The sequence below is a fragment of the Zonotrichia leucophrys genome, chromosome 1, assembly GCF_028769735.1.
Source record: "Zonotrichia leucophrys gambelii isolate GWCS_2022_RI chromosome 1, RI_Zleu_2.0, whole genome shotgun sequence".
Classification (NCBI taxonomy): Eukaryota; Metazoa; Chordata; class Aves; order Passeriformes; family Passerellidae; genus Zonotrichia; species Zonotrichia leucophrys.
In genome coordinates this window covers 16203186-16216934 of record NC_088169.1, presented here as the reverse complement: position 1 = coordinate 16216934, position 13749 = coordinate 16203186, and the positions used below count along the sequence as shown (strand labels likewise).

Below are 13749 nucleotides of genomic sequence, written 5' to 3'. Positions count from 1 at the left end.
GCAATAGGAGAAGAGCTCTTTGAGTAGCTGAATATTCCAAGGTGTATAAAGAATACTGAGAGTTCCATGTTAATAATATGCAGTAATGTGTGATAATATATCTATGGAAAGGACTCAAATACACACAGGGATTTCAGGCTGGTAAAAAGAGCACATAGGGAGGAAGGATAGTTCTGAGAGTTGTGCACAAGACATCATCAAATCCATGCTGGCAGCAATGCAGACTATGAATTGCAATACCCAAAATCATCCCATTGCAACTTAACTTGCAGGTGGAAGAAGAAACACCTGACCTTCTGTGAGCTTATAACTCTGCTCAGAATCCAGAGTCTGTGAACTGCTAAGGAAGAGAAATAAACAACAAAACTCTAGAGAACCTCCCAAACTATTTTCTGAGGCGGGAATGAAAGATAAGAGGCATTAGCTGGAAATAAGAAAAATAAGAGATGACAGATATCTGCAAATTCAGAGAGAGCAAAACAGAAAAGTTCATGACCTGGTTGTGCTGGAGAAGTTTGAAGTCAAGAAGGATGATTATAAATCTGAGATCTATCTGCAAAGCAGTGAAAATTGTACTAAAAGAGATATAATGAAGAATTTGAAGCTACCAGGCATTTGCAGTTACACAGATAGAAGTACAGAATGCCTTCAAGATGAAAGCAAGACTGGGAAGGCAGCTCCTGGTTCAGAGGCAAATGGGGCAGTTCAGGATAGCTGCATATCACAGTACATGCTCAGTCATCATCAAACCTTTATTCACTTTTTTTTATTCACTTTATTCACTTTTTTTTTTTTATTATTTCTGCTTCATGAAATTGTTTAGGAAAATGATGAATGCAGATACTCTAAACTGCACTGCAATAAAGACATGCTCACTGAAAGAATATGAAAACTCTTTAAATTAGGGAAGGTTTTGTTATTTTAAAGATTAAATTATTATGCAAGACCAGTTAATTAAAGGAAATATTTTAGTAATTGCTTTACCATACATGAATCATTGATTTTATGCCATGAAACCAAACACCATATAAACCCACAACAGGCTAAAATATAACAAGCTACAGATCACAACAAAAGAATAATGAGTAAAAAGGAAGATATTTGTGTATCCTACTGGAAAATCCATTATGCAAAGTAATTTCCTAATATATAAAAGGAGGTGCAAGAGCAATGCTTGAAAACATTATTTCATCTGCTCATTCAGAATAAATGCCTGTGTAGGTGATAAATCAGCATTGGGAACCAATTTGTGAACAGAAAAGGGAATACTATCCAAACAAGGCTGCTCTTTTATTAGGAGCTAGGAAGAAGAATTAAAATAATTTTTATGAGGGCTGCATAGGACCCACTCCTGTGAGAAGGGATATCCGAATTTGTTGTGGGACAGGGAAAGCAGAAGACAAGTGGAACTGCTACTCTTTAATTGTGAGGGGACTACACTCTAGGATTTCTAGGGGTGAAAAAAGCATCAATGACAGCAAAAAGGAATAAAAATTGATAAGTCATGCAAATCTGGTTTCAGGTGGATCTGAACTGCCAAGTTCAATTGTCCTGTTATGAGGTTCTAAAGGAGGTGGGATTTAAAAATTATTATTTATGTTTCCAATTCGTCTACATTTGCACGGAAAATGTGTCACCACTTTCTGAAAACACCTACATGAAACTTAATATAGTACTTTTTTGTTCATTAGGAAATACCCAAGATAAACTCTCCTCACTCTAAGAGATGCTGAATCCTCTTTGATCTGGTAAATCTGATGGTTTTGCTATAACAGGCTAAAAACTCCAGGATAGCTAAGACTTGGAGACCCAGGCCAAACATTATTATCAGAGCTACCAATTTTTCCGACAAGAAAACAAAAGTGGGAGACAGTAACATCTCCCATATAAGCCAGAAACTTTCCTGCCCTTTCTCCAGCTCTTCTATGTCACTCATACTCCCATACAGGTCAAATATCTACCAAATTTTTAGTGGTGGGGAGAACAAAGTAAGTCCAACTTGAATTCTTGCTGATCCAATACACATCTGCATGACATAGACTCCTCTTCTCAAAAACAGCTACCACAGGATATTTTGTTGTCTTCTTCAGTTGAAGGCCCAGTACTATTTATCAAAACCTTCACTTCTAAAAAAAGGAAACATGGGAGCAAAGAACACCCAATATGTTGAACTGAAGATTTCAATAAAATTCTTTCTTTCTCTTTCTCTGTTTTTCCTTCACATAAGAAGGTGGTCCAAGCCCTTCTAAACACATTGATCTGTTCTATAAAGTACTGATAGACAGCTCCAGCTTTGCTGTTAGTCTTTTACCTGATTAATTCTTACCTATCGGGCTCAGGATTCCTAAGAAGCAACAACATCTTAGCCCTTTGGGACACAGGCACAAAAGACTTAGAACTTGAAGGACTTTTTGGGAATTTAGACATTCCAAATGCAATACCAGGATCCTCAACCCTGTCAGCAATCCCTGACCTCTCCCAGCATAAACTGTCTCACTTCATTTACCTAAATCCATCATGTTGTCAATAATGGTTGCAATTAAAAGTCAAATGCAGCATGAACCAGAATGTCCATAATGGCATCTCCCAGTAGCGTCCTAAATACCGGGCTGCAAAGACAAGTGAAGGTCTGCATTTTCTCTCTAAAACTACCTTGGATTCTTGACTGCAGAATGGTTTCATCACCAGCAAGAAGGGCGGCATATCATTCTGTGCTCTTGTATCTCTAGCCCAGTGGTAGAGACACTCCTAAAGACACTCCTAAAATTTCAGTTTTCATCTGTCCTCCTCCAGCATGCTGATTATCATAAATCCCTTTTCTAGGTGGTGGCAGTGAGCCTTGTTCCACTTGCATTTCTCTGTATATATCACTCTGACTTGCTTAGTCTTATCACACAAGAAAAATATAGTGGAAACAGTTTGTGTTTTCTGACTCCCAAGCCTAGGTTGACACCTAACACAACAGAATATTATCAACAAAACAGGCAGAATCTTAATCCCACTATTTCTGCAAGGCGAGCATAATTAGATTATTTAGCTGTCAGACACAAATTTCATTAATCTCCTGACAAGAGAATCCTAAAGATGAAAAGGGATGAAGTGCCCTCTTGCTGCAGCAACAGCTGATAAAAGCATGAAAAATCACCATGATTTGGTGTACAGATATTCAGAGGGACAAGACAGATTTAGCAGCAAGCTGGCAGTGTTGATGCTTGGTCAATGAAGCCAATGGAGGGACAGCCCAGCACCAAATAACCAGGTCTGTGGGCCTCGATGGCATTTTGGCACACTGCAAATCTGCATCACTGCAGAGCACTTTCCCCTGATACTGAATTAACAGGGATTGCAAAAATTGCTTAGGTGGCCACAAAGTCAGGTAAATGAGGTCATGGTACAATCTGAACAGTCTTATTTTCTTTCATTTATATATTTTGTGTCAACTGCAGTCCCTGTAACAGCAGAGAACAACACAAGAGAAACAGAACATGAAGTGGACAATAAACAAATTGAGTTTTTCTCACCTGAAGATACTGTGGTTGTTCCTACAACTATTGAGCTCTGACCAGAGAGAGAAAAGTAGACCTGTGACCAAGTTTCTTCCTTCAGGATATTTTAACATTATATTTCAGGGTTTTCTGTTGTGGCCGAAAACTGACTTGTATATTTACTTTCATTATTCAGATCTAGTGTATCTAGAATATTTAATCTGAAAATTCAAATTGAATTGTCATATGTGCACAGATAGGTCAATGCAGAAGGTTCTGTTTCACTTTGCACAAAGTAGCATCCTTATCCTTTGAGGCTTCTTTAACAATACAGGCTTCTTGAAGCAATAGCTTATTTGCTCAGCATCGTTATTTATTTTGAAAAGTGTATTGAGGTCTTTATCCTAAATAAAATTATTTGGAAACTGCTGCTTGGAATACAACTCTATGAAGATATTGTTAAAGAATACATCAGACATTAAGGAATTCATAAAAAGGGGCCGTATGAGCTAGAAACATTAGGCTTAACATAGTTTGTCAGTTTGAATAGTGAATACAACAATGTGCACTGGTGCTTTGTACAAGGGAGGAAAAGGCAGTTATGTATCGTTTCAACTTTTAGAATTTCAGAAAACCTCAATGACCGGGTCAGAGGAAAAAAGTGTCATGTTTCTCTGACCACAATACTTCCTCCTAACATTCACCTAAGTATATTTAGACGTGGCTTATATGCATGAGAATTTTCTAATATAAAGGTTTATATGTAAATCCAGGGCCACTATTAGTGAGAGTATAGAAGCTGTAGCCTTCAATGTATTTTACACTCAATTTTTTAACTGAGAACATTTGTTCACAAAGAAGCAGAAATGGTTATTAGAGTCTTCTAGCTCTGAATTAACAGGAGCATAAACCATCTTCTCACTGACTATGTATAATGCTGGTGTCGTAAGGGAAAAGCCATATTAATTCTTTTTTTTCTAATATGCATCAAGTGCTTAAGGAGTGTCATCTAGTGCTCTATCCATCCTATCTGTTCTTCCTTAAAATCTGAAAAAGAGAAAAAATATAAAAACCCCAAAGACTTTCAGATGTCAAAATGCTCTCACTCTGTCAGAAATAAAATAAATGTCCAAGATTTCATTTTTTCCCATGCCACCAACATTCAGCTCCACATAAAGCCCTTTCTGTGATAGCATGATCAAGTATTGCTATCCTGAGATTTCTCAAAAGGACAGAGTTAACACTTTTCTGAAGGGTCACCACATGGGACTTCAAAGAGGGTAATGGGAATTTTAAGAAACATTTATAAAGAAAACAAAAGTTCTTGAAGAAAAGGGAACCAAACACCTGTCTAAACATTTGATTGCTTCAGTCCTCTACAGTAGCTTCTTGCTCTGTAAATACTTTCTTTACAGCTTTGCTTTGGTAGAAAGACTATCCACGTGCATGTACAATTATTGGTGGTTTTTAACACCAATCAGTTGGGAACATCTGCCCAATGCACTCCCAGCCAATACAGGGAGACTCAGTTGCCAAAACTGCACACATTTCTACTGCCAGCTCACAGCCTGGTGTGGGTGAACTCCCCTTGGCTCAGCAGGGGAGGAAACAAAGACTGGGAACCTTCAGATAAGGGTGCCCAGTCTCTGACACCCTGAGGCTGGGAGATAAGAGCAGGTAATGGCCTGCCCAGGTAGACATGGAGAAAGAATGCAGTGAGACATTGGAAGACCCCAGACAATAATTCACCCTTGGACCAAGAGGTGCACGTGGGGCACGTGAACATCTTGGGCACAAACAGGGATGGTGTAAAGGCCCAGGGATTTCTTTGTTCAGGGTCCCTCTCCAGAGGCACACAGCTTGAGCTTAAAAATAAATCAACTCTGCCTCAAACCCAGGGTTCAAACTCCTCTTTAGTAGCTCTTGCCTTTAAATCATTCAGAAGTTGAAACATGAACATCACTCAGCTCTAAATACCAGATGATGCTTCCCTAAAGAACGGTCCCCCTAACCACCACCATCTAAGCATCAGATGTAGCACAACTCAGCGAACTTTTTAGTGGGATGTTTGGTAAACATTCCACAGAATGCAGACAACAAAGCAATTAAAGTATTTTAAGCTTCATATTACAATTTCTTTTCACATAGTCAAACTATACTTTCTTCCATTCGACAAAGGCACATTTTCACACTTTGTCCGTATTCCAGCAGATTAAAGGGCAGTTTTTTCCAACTGATATCTATTTTAGATGACACTTGGACTTGAATGAACAGAGGTCTTCTGACTTACATCATATCTTTGTAAAGAAATAAGTCCTTTTTCTAATTTTGAAAAAGATTTTACCTGTGAAAGGCTTTACCCTTCTGCAGTAAGATTGCAAGCCCCCGTATTTAGATGCTGTGAAAGGCATATGAACTTCCAACATCTTAATTCTCTCTGTCTAGACAAAATCAACAATCTCTAAATAAAAGATGATCCTCCAAATAAGCATCCTGTTGTTTCAAAGCAAAAGACCAAGCCCTCATCCCACTGGAGCTCCTTGGAAATGAACACAATGAATGAACACAAGTCAAGAGTGAAGGAGTGGAGGCCCCATAAATGCTCATGTACATCAGCCCACTGGGAACTGGCCACAACACCATCAGTGCTTTAGAGGAAAGCAATATTCAAGTAGTCAACAAGAATATGCTGCTTGAATGTTAAAGGCTTTTGGAATTAGCATGCATATGCAGAAAAACTAAAGGTATTTGGGGGAAAAAGGCTTTCTAGTGTTCAATTCAGGTGTTACTTCTTGACTACAAAGAAAGAAAAAGAAAGAAAAGACAAGGTGTGTATAAAAATAGCATGTCTGTCTAAATCCTGCTACAATACCCATCACAGAGAATGGTGAACAGGTTGTGATTACATTACACCACCCTTAGCTCACTTGGTGCCCTAGAAATACAGCACTGATTGTCAGAGCATCTTACAATTACTGCATCTGTCATCCACTCTCACAGCCCTGGAATCCAAGCAGACAAGCAAGCAAGTAAACAAAGCAAAGGAAACAGAACTGAGGTCCCCAGACAAGGGAAATTTTAGAAAAAAACATTATTTTTCTGGGGCTTTTTTTTCTGACTCATCACTGATATTTATTCTTCTTATATGATTCTTTCTTACAGTTGACAAGAAGTAAAACAAGTTTTAGTCCTTGGTTAAAATGTTTAAACTACATCAAGCCTAAGTATAAATTTTTGAATGCTTAAGGAGTAGTTGCATTTTATTTTGATTAAAAGGCATTCCAGTTTTCAAAATAACTGTAACTTCTGAAATATTTAGTATAAGAATTTACTGGCGTTTTACCTAACTACAACAAAAAGTTTTTGAACATCACTTGAAGGGAAGTCCTTGAAAATCACCTGCTGGACAGAGAAGGAATTATTTATATGGTTGTGGCAAAATAAAAGGAAAATGACAAACCTGTACTACTTTTGGCATAGCACTGTGAAGGATTACATACAGAAGAAAAGGGAGGGAGAAAGGAAGAGCAGGATCATTTAATCAGTATGTGCTGACACTCCCTATTGGCTCAGAGTCTGTTACTCCAAAACTAAAGATGAGACTAAGTTCTTTGATAGATTTTCCAGGGGTATATTTCCTTTATGAGAAGGCACTAGGTCCTGCAATTAAGCTTGATTTATTGTTTTTATTTTGTATGAATCAAATTTTATCTACTGAGTATGTTACTCACAATTGCTTATTATTTTAGTGATTATTTAGCATAATTTCTTACTTAACCACTGAAAAGCTAAGAAATCTTAAAATTTAGGGTTTCATACTACCCTTTGTTCTGTTGTGACTACATGAGCCTCACAGTTTACATATAATCTGCTTATACTTCTTAGTACAATGACATTCAGCTGGTTTTGTCAAGATTTAGCGTTCCGATGTAGTTCTTCAAGATTGAGTTAACTTCATTCAAGCATCAGCTGTGAGCCAGATGCCAGACCCTGCAGGCTTCCCTTTTGTCACTGGAGGTAAAACAGTCCCTTTAGCATGTAATTCATCTTTGGGATAAAGAAAGCTCCTGCCCTAATAATGCTTTTTAGTCTTCAGACTATGAAGAAAGACTGCTTGTTTTCTACAAGCAACATCCCAGACACCTAAATTCAATCACCAGAATCTCACAATAGTTGCTATTTTTAAATATCTTTGTTGTGTAGTCCATGCATGTTACCTGCCAGGACAGCAGCCAGGTAATCTTTCTAAAGATCTGTCCTTATCTATCTGGATCTATATATCTACAGATTAGCAATAAAGCTATAAATCCAGCTACCTAATAACTAAATAATTCGATAATGATGTTGTGGCATACAGTGTTGTCTTTATACAAGTCCTGTATTATCTCTTCTATTTTGCATAGCCAATTCACAGCAATTTTCATTAAAATACACAAATTTAAAAAGCTCCTGGTTCTGGCTCCTGAAGAAGATTGAAATTGTAACCTCACTGCACATTCAAAACGAAAATTGAGATTTGGAAGAGTTTACTGTTCATCCTTTAAAAAAAGGTATTAACTTGGATAAGTAACTTATTAAAAGACAGAAAACAAAGAGTTTTATCATGGTGATCAGTGGAGCTGTTCTAGATCAAGGCTCTTGTTTCCCACACTTTCCCAGATGATCCACCAAAGGGAAAAGACAGAAACTAAATTCAGGTAGAAATAAAATGACACATTTGCAGGAAAAGTGCTATTTTAATAGAGAAATGACAGGCTTTGAAACCTATACTTGCTAATACTTTGGAAAGCAATAAAGAGCAATGAGAAGCTATAAAAATGCTGCATAAATTCATCCAACACCTTGGTCATTGTGAGCAGATCTCACCTCCTTTTGCCCTCACACACAAACCCCCTGAGTTCTCAAAGGGACTGAAAAAGACAGAAAGTCCCCAAGAATGATCAAACATATGGAACAGATCCCTCATTCTGGGAAAAAAAGATACAGGTGACACAAGTCTATAAAAATCAGGGGAGAAGATAGATACGGAGGAGTCACTCATTAACTGTTCCAGTAATAAAAATTAAGGACTCACTCATCTCTTCCAGTAATTAAAATTAAGGGCTATCAGATGAAATTAGCAGGTGCCATATTCAAAACAAACAGAGGGAGGTAACTCCTTCCCACAGTGTGTGCTCCAGCAGACTGTAACTCTTTCACAGGAGCTACAGGTGCTAAAATGTCACATGCAATGAAAATGTGACGACGTGATTTGGCAAGGAACAAAGATCCTTTATGGTTTTAATACAAATTTTAGAATTATTAGAGGCTGTTAAGACTGCCCACAGGAATTTCTTTGTGCAACATTTCCAACATCATCCCCAGGCCTGCAGAATTGACCTCTTGAGGAGGCACAATGAGATTCCAGACACAGTTCTGATCTGAACTACAGATTTCCCAAGATCCTCCAGTTTCCAAGAATTATTATCCTTTAACATAGGGAAATGGAATATTGAATACCCATAGTGGAAAACCCACTATGAATCTAAAAGATTATAAAAATCAAATACTGGATTGACAGTCAGCTATTGCAATGAAAAAGACAAATCCACAGTACAGAAATGTATATTTACATTTCCTGTTTAGCCACCTCAAACATGCTATGACCTGTAAGGTGGATTATGTCCATCACAACCCCACTAAGTGAAACCTTGTACAACTTACCAACCTCCTGAATGAACTCTGATTTATTTCCAGTCAAGCTGTCTGGAAGGGCTTTGACTGTTACCAGCTTTTGCTGAGAAACCACTAGAGATTTAAGACATCTTGAGATGCACAATATTTCAGAGTGTGAATAAAAACTGTTCTCTCAGTGATGAAATTGATGTTTATGCTGAACTGTATCGTCCACATTCATGTAATTTATATTTCTGCATTTAGAGGGGTCTCAAACCTTCATAGTGGGGAAGATTTCTAATTAGAGAGGCTGCTGCACAGACTCCTAACTTCCCATTTGCAATGACAAAACATCCCTTCAGCAATTTCTGAGCTGCTTAAATGGAAAATTGCTTCTGTTCCTGTTTCCAGCTGTTGAGCTCCATTTAGAAATGACCTGAGCCAGCACCAAATGTCTCATCCAAGCACTAAAACTACCAGGTATTTAGGAAGCCATCAGTCTTCAAACCACAGATGAAGAATATCTTCATCAGCATTATGCAACTCACCAGAGAAATCTGTGCTATCTGAAATAACATTCAAAGAAATAGGTAGGTAAACCATGCAATGCAAAGGTTTTGGTTTAACATCTTGGATGAAAGAGGGAGTAGAAACAAAACCATGAACACTGAAACATCACTCCCAGTAAAACTCTGGATAGCTTGGAGTGCACATTTTGCTTTTTGCATTGTACTCCACAGTTAAATCTGTTCTACTAAGAGGTAAGTTTAGACTCTAAAACTGTTGTAACTTCATATTTTGACATTTGAAAAAAAAATTTGAAATTGTGGGCAGGGAGGGGACTGGAGAGGCTTTTTTCCTTCCAACATGCTTGATGTGTTGGACAGGAGAGAAACCTATATACCTTAACTTGCATGCATTAGATCGTCAGTATTTCTGTAAAATTTGGACTCCTGGCATTTGATGCTGTCAGGCTGTCAGTTTCAAACCATTAATGAACTAAAAATCTGCCTTGCTAAAAGGTTAATGGTGAGAAAGTGAACAGAAGAGTTTAGATTAGATAGATGCTGCTGAAACAATTGGAGCGAGACATATTAGAACCACTGATGAGTAAAAGCACTTAAGTAAATGAAATAAAAGGCAAGCACAGAATGAAGCCCACACAGCATGCTCCCAGCTGCCTGATCTCAAAGCTCTGGAAGCGTGCACATCACAATGAGCACGATGAACAAGCTCATTTTCTTCTTTCCTCAAGCTGCAGATTTGTAATGCTAGAAGGTGCTTTTGTATCAAAAGTATTTTTTTAAGCAGAAAGCCTTCTTTCTTCCCTGGTTTATTTTTCATTCTCCTTTTTTACTTTCCTTCACATAAATGTAAAGGAAATATGCCCCCTTGCTCTCTTTGTAATGAATTTTACAATTTGCAGGTTGCCATTCACAATTAATTTCTATTTCTTCTAGGAAAAATACTGTAGTCAGTCTGCAGTGAGTGAATGAAATTCCTTCCTACTCTCCCAAGAGAACCATGCCTGTCTAGATTGCAGCTTGCAACTTGCATGATCCAGACTGCACCATGCAGCCTAAGAACATGGTTAGAAAACCTCCCTCTTTTACAACAATTATTGAACCTTACAACTGCTACATGAATCTCCACTTCCTTTTGCAGCAGTAAGGGAAGCAGTGCAGCTACTTCCATCTCTGAGAAGAATAAAAAAATCTATGAAAACATTAAGCAGGGAATGTCTCTTCTTTAATATCATCCTCTTCAAAGTGGCAACAATATTTCTTAGCTCTTTTGTGAAAGTTATGATGTTGTCAACAAACCGACAAGTAGCTGTTCAATGACATTTTTCAAATTCAATTATAATAAACAATAAAACAAACTCATATTGTCATGCAGATTATCCCAGATTTTGTGCTGAAAACAAATATTTATTCCATTTTGGAATAATACTTCTTTTCTCCTCAGATTAGTTTTAATTTTTTTTCGATTTGGGGTTTTCCCCTTCACCTTACATCACTTAAATCAGAAGTTACTGAGGAAGAATAGGGCGATATTTTTATTTTTAACACTTACAGGGAAGACTGCAGAGCAACAAGTGACTCAAAACACAAATGGAAAATGACCTCCACCATGTGTTTCAGCTTTTCTTTCCAGCAGGTGCTTTAGGCACAGAGGCTGCTGCGAGGGAAGCGTCAGCTGTGCAGGTGGAGGGCTCTGCTCTTTGTGTGGCCGTGCATGGCAAGGAGCCACCAGCAGTCCCTGCCTGGCCCCTGGGCACTGCTGCAGCAGGACCTCCCCTCTCTCCCTCTCCTTGGCTTCTATCGGGAAGCTTTCATAAAGCCCTTAGCCAACTAAATGTAATAATATGAGCTCACATCTCCAGTATTTAAGGACTATTTTAGAAACACAGAATGCCAAAAATCTCCTATAGAAACACACACAAAGCATTAAAAAGGCTTTTTAGAGACTGGTCTACAGATTTTTTATCTTACCAAGTGCCTGGCTCATCCATGATCCTTTCACACTACTTTCCTCCTTCCTCTTTTCTATATTTAAGGCAGAAAACAAGACACATGGCACATTTTAGGAGGAAAGGCAACTCAAAAAACTTGTTCCTTCATTTCTGCACACAGCTTACTGACTTTTGCTGTGAAAAGCCAAAGTTGAGGGAAATTTATACTAAGATACTAAGAGCTCCCAAAGTTTCTGCAAATAATTAACAGTTTATTTGGTATCTCTCCATTCAACTTTCTATAAAATTTTACAAGCAACAGTTGATTCTAGTTCCTTTTTTTCTTGGAGAGAAAAATGGATAATTTCCATGTAGGTTTCATTACCACGGTATAATTTTCTAAAACATTCATTCATATCCATTTTCCTCACTTGGACAAATGGCACCTCACACAGAAGAGGAATTAGTGAAGCTCTTCCTCTTTTTTCTAACAAGAAGTACAGTTTTGTCGGTGTCTTTAGGAAGGAAAAAACACAGGATGGGGGGTGGTGAATTTTCACTTACTAAGCAAACATATGAAAGAGCAACACATCCTAAAGACTTTAAAACTTGTCTTGCTTAACTCTAAACTTGCATTATTCTTTAGAGTAAGAAAATTGAAACCACATCATATAGAAACAGAAAACACGTGTGCAAGTTTAATGGCCAAACAGGCAGAAAGGAAAAAATGCAAGCTAAATAGAGCCAGAAGAGAATATGGTTTTCACACAAAAGTAACCCCCTGTTCTAATATGGACCTCCACAGCAGGAATGGATTTCAGGATCCTCAGCACTCTTTTCCTTCTTTTATTTTACCTAGCCAGCATCTCCAAAGTGTGCAGAAGAGCCAGACAACCCTACAGACGAAGCCTGTGCTATGCAGAGTATATTTTACTATGAATTTTTAAACAGCCACAGAAAGAAAACCCCAGCTAATTGTAAAATAAATACCTCCTCTCCCATTGTGAAGCCAAGCTGCCTCTCGGCAGCCGGAGGTGTCCAAGAGGAGCTCTGTAGTCCTGGCCCTGCCCTGCATGAGCTCAGCCCAGCGGAGCCAGCCCTGACACTGACTCACGGCCCGGGCCATCCCCAGGAAACAAAAGTTCCACTTGTTTGTTGCACAGGAAACCTGCACCTTTTCCTACCCCTGCTCACTCACAGCAAGAAGTTTCCTCTCCTTTCCAGCTTAGACTTTCCTGGCTTCTTGAGACCACCAGCTAAAGAAAGCAAGGATGTGAGTGACCATTTACAGAACTTGTGTGAACAGCCCAGGCAGTAAATTTCGCAAATAACTCTATTGGCAAATGAGTTTATGACAAATTCTAAATGTATTGGTCTTCCTGTTGGGGGTGGGAAGAAAGGTTGAAATTTCATGGAACTTATGTCTTTGTTTTGTTTTTAAAGAAAAATGTTCAAGAAACTGAAATATCATTAATATGATGCACTGTTCCATTAAAATCTTATAAATTCTTAATGTTGCCTCCCTAAAAACATTCAACTTTAAAATGTTTGAATAAGGTCAAGGGAGGGAAAGACACAGATGATTTGGAAGAAATTAAAGATTTATATTTAAGCAAGCCACAAGATACTATACACTCTCATTTCCATTTGACGATTAAAAAATAAACCTCAACTAGGAAAAATATAAAGAAAGAAAACATTTCAGAAAAATTCCACAAGCTAGTAAAGCTAAATAGACAACAAAAGATGAGGGCATAGATTTCACTTTAAAGGTTATATTCAGTTTGGTTTACATTCATCAACATTTTTATTTATGTAATTTTCAAAGTGGTGTAAGTAAATTTCAAGGCAGGTAATTTATTTTTTTTTGTATAACTATTTCTTCAATTTTCAAAGGTAATGTGTTTAAAGATTATCAGAAGTTATTTCATTATAATTGCTTTATAATCTTGTCAAAGTTATTAAATGCAACAAGTCAGATATAGTAATTAAAAATCAGAAATACCATCTAACAAAATCCAAATGGAGCAAGAAAGAAAAATACATTTTACTGAGAACCACCAGGATGGTTTATAAAAATGTTATCCCTAAAGTCTTCATTACACTAATTAAAATCTTTTCAGATCGATGTATATAAATTAATTTTGCTTAGGT

At 37.7% G+C, this 13749-nt stretch overlaps 1 protein-coding gene across 5 annotated transcripts in view; it reads right to left on the bottom strand.

Annotated features, from left to right (window-relative positions):
* SH3KBP1 (SH3 domain containing kinase binding protein 1) overlaps window positions 1-13749 on the bottom strand; it is a 212147-nt gene that overhangs the window by 62893 nt on the left and 135505 nt on the right. The gene's annotated exons all lie outside the window — the stretch shown is intronic.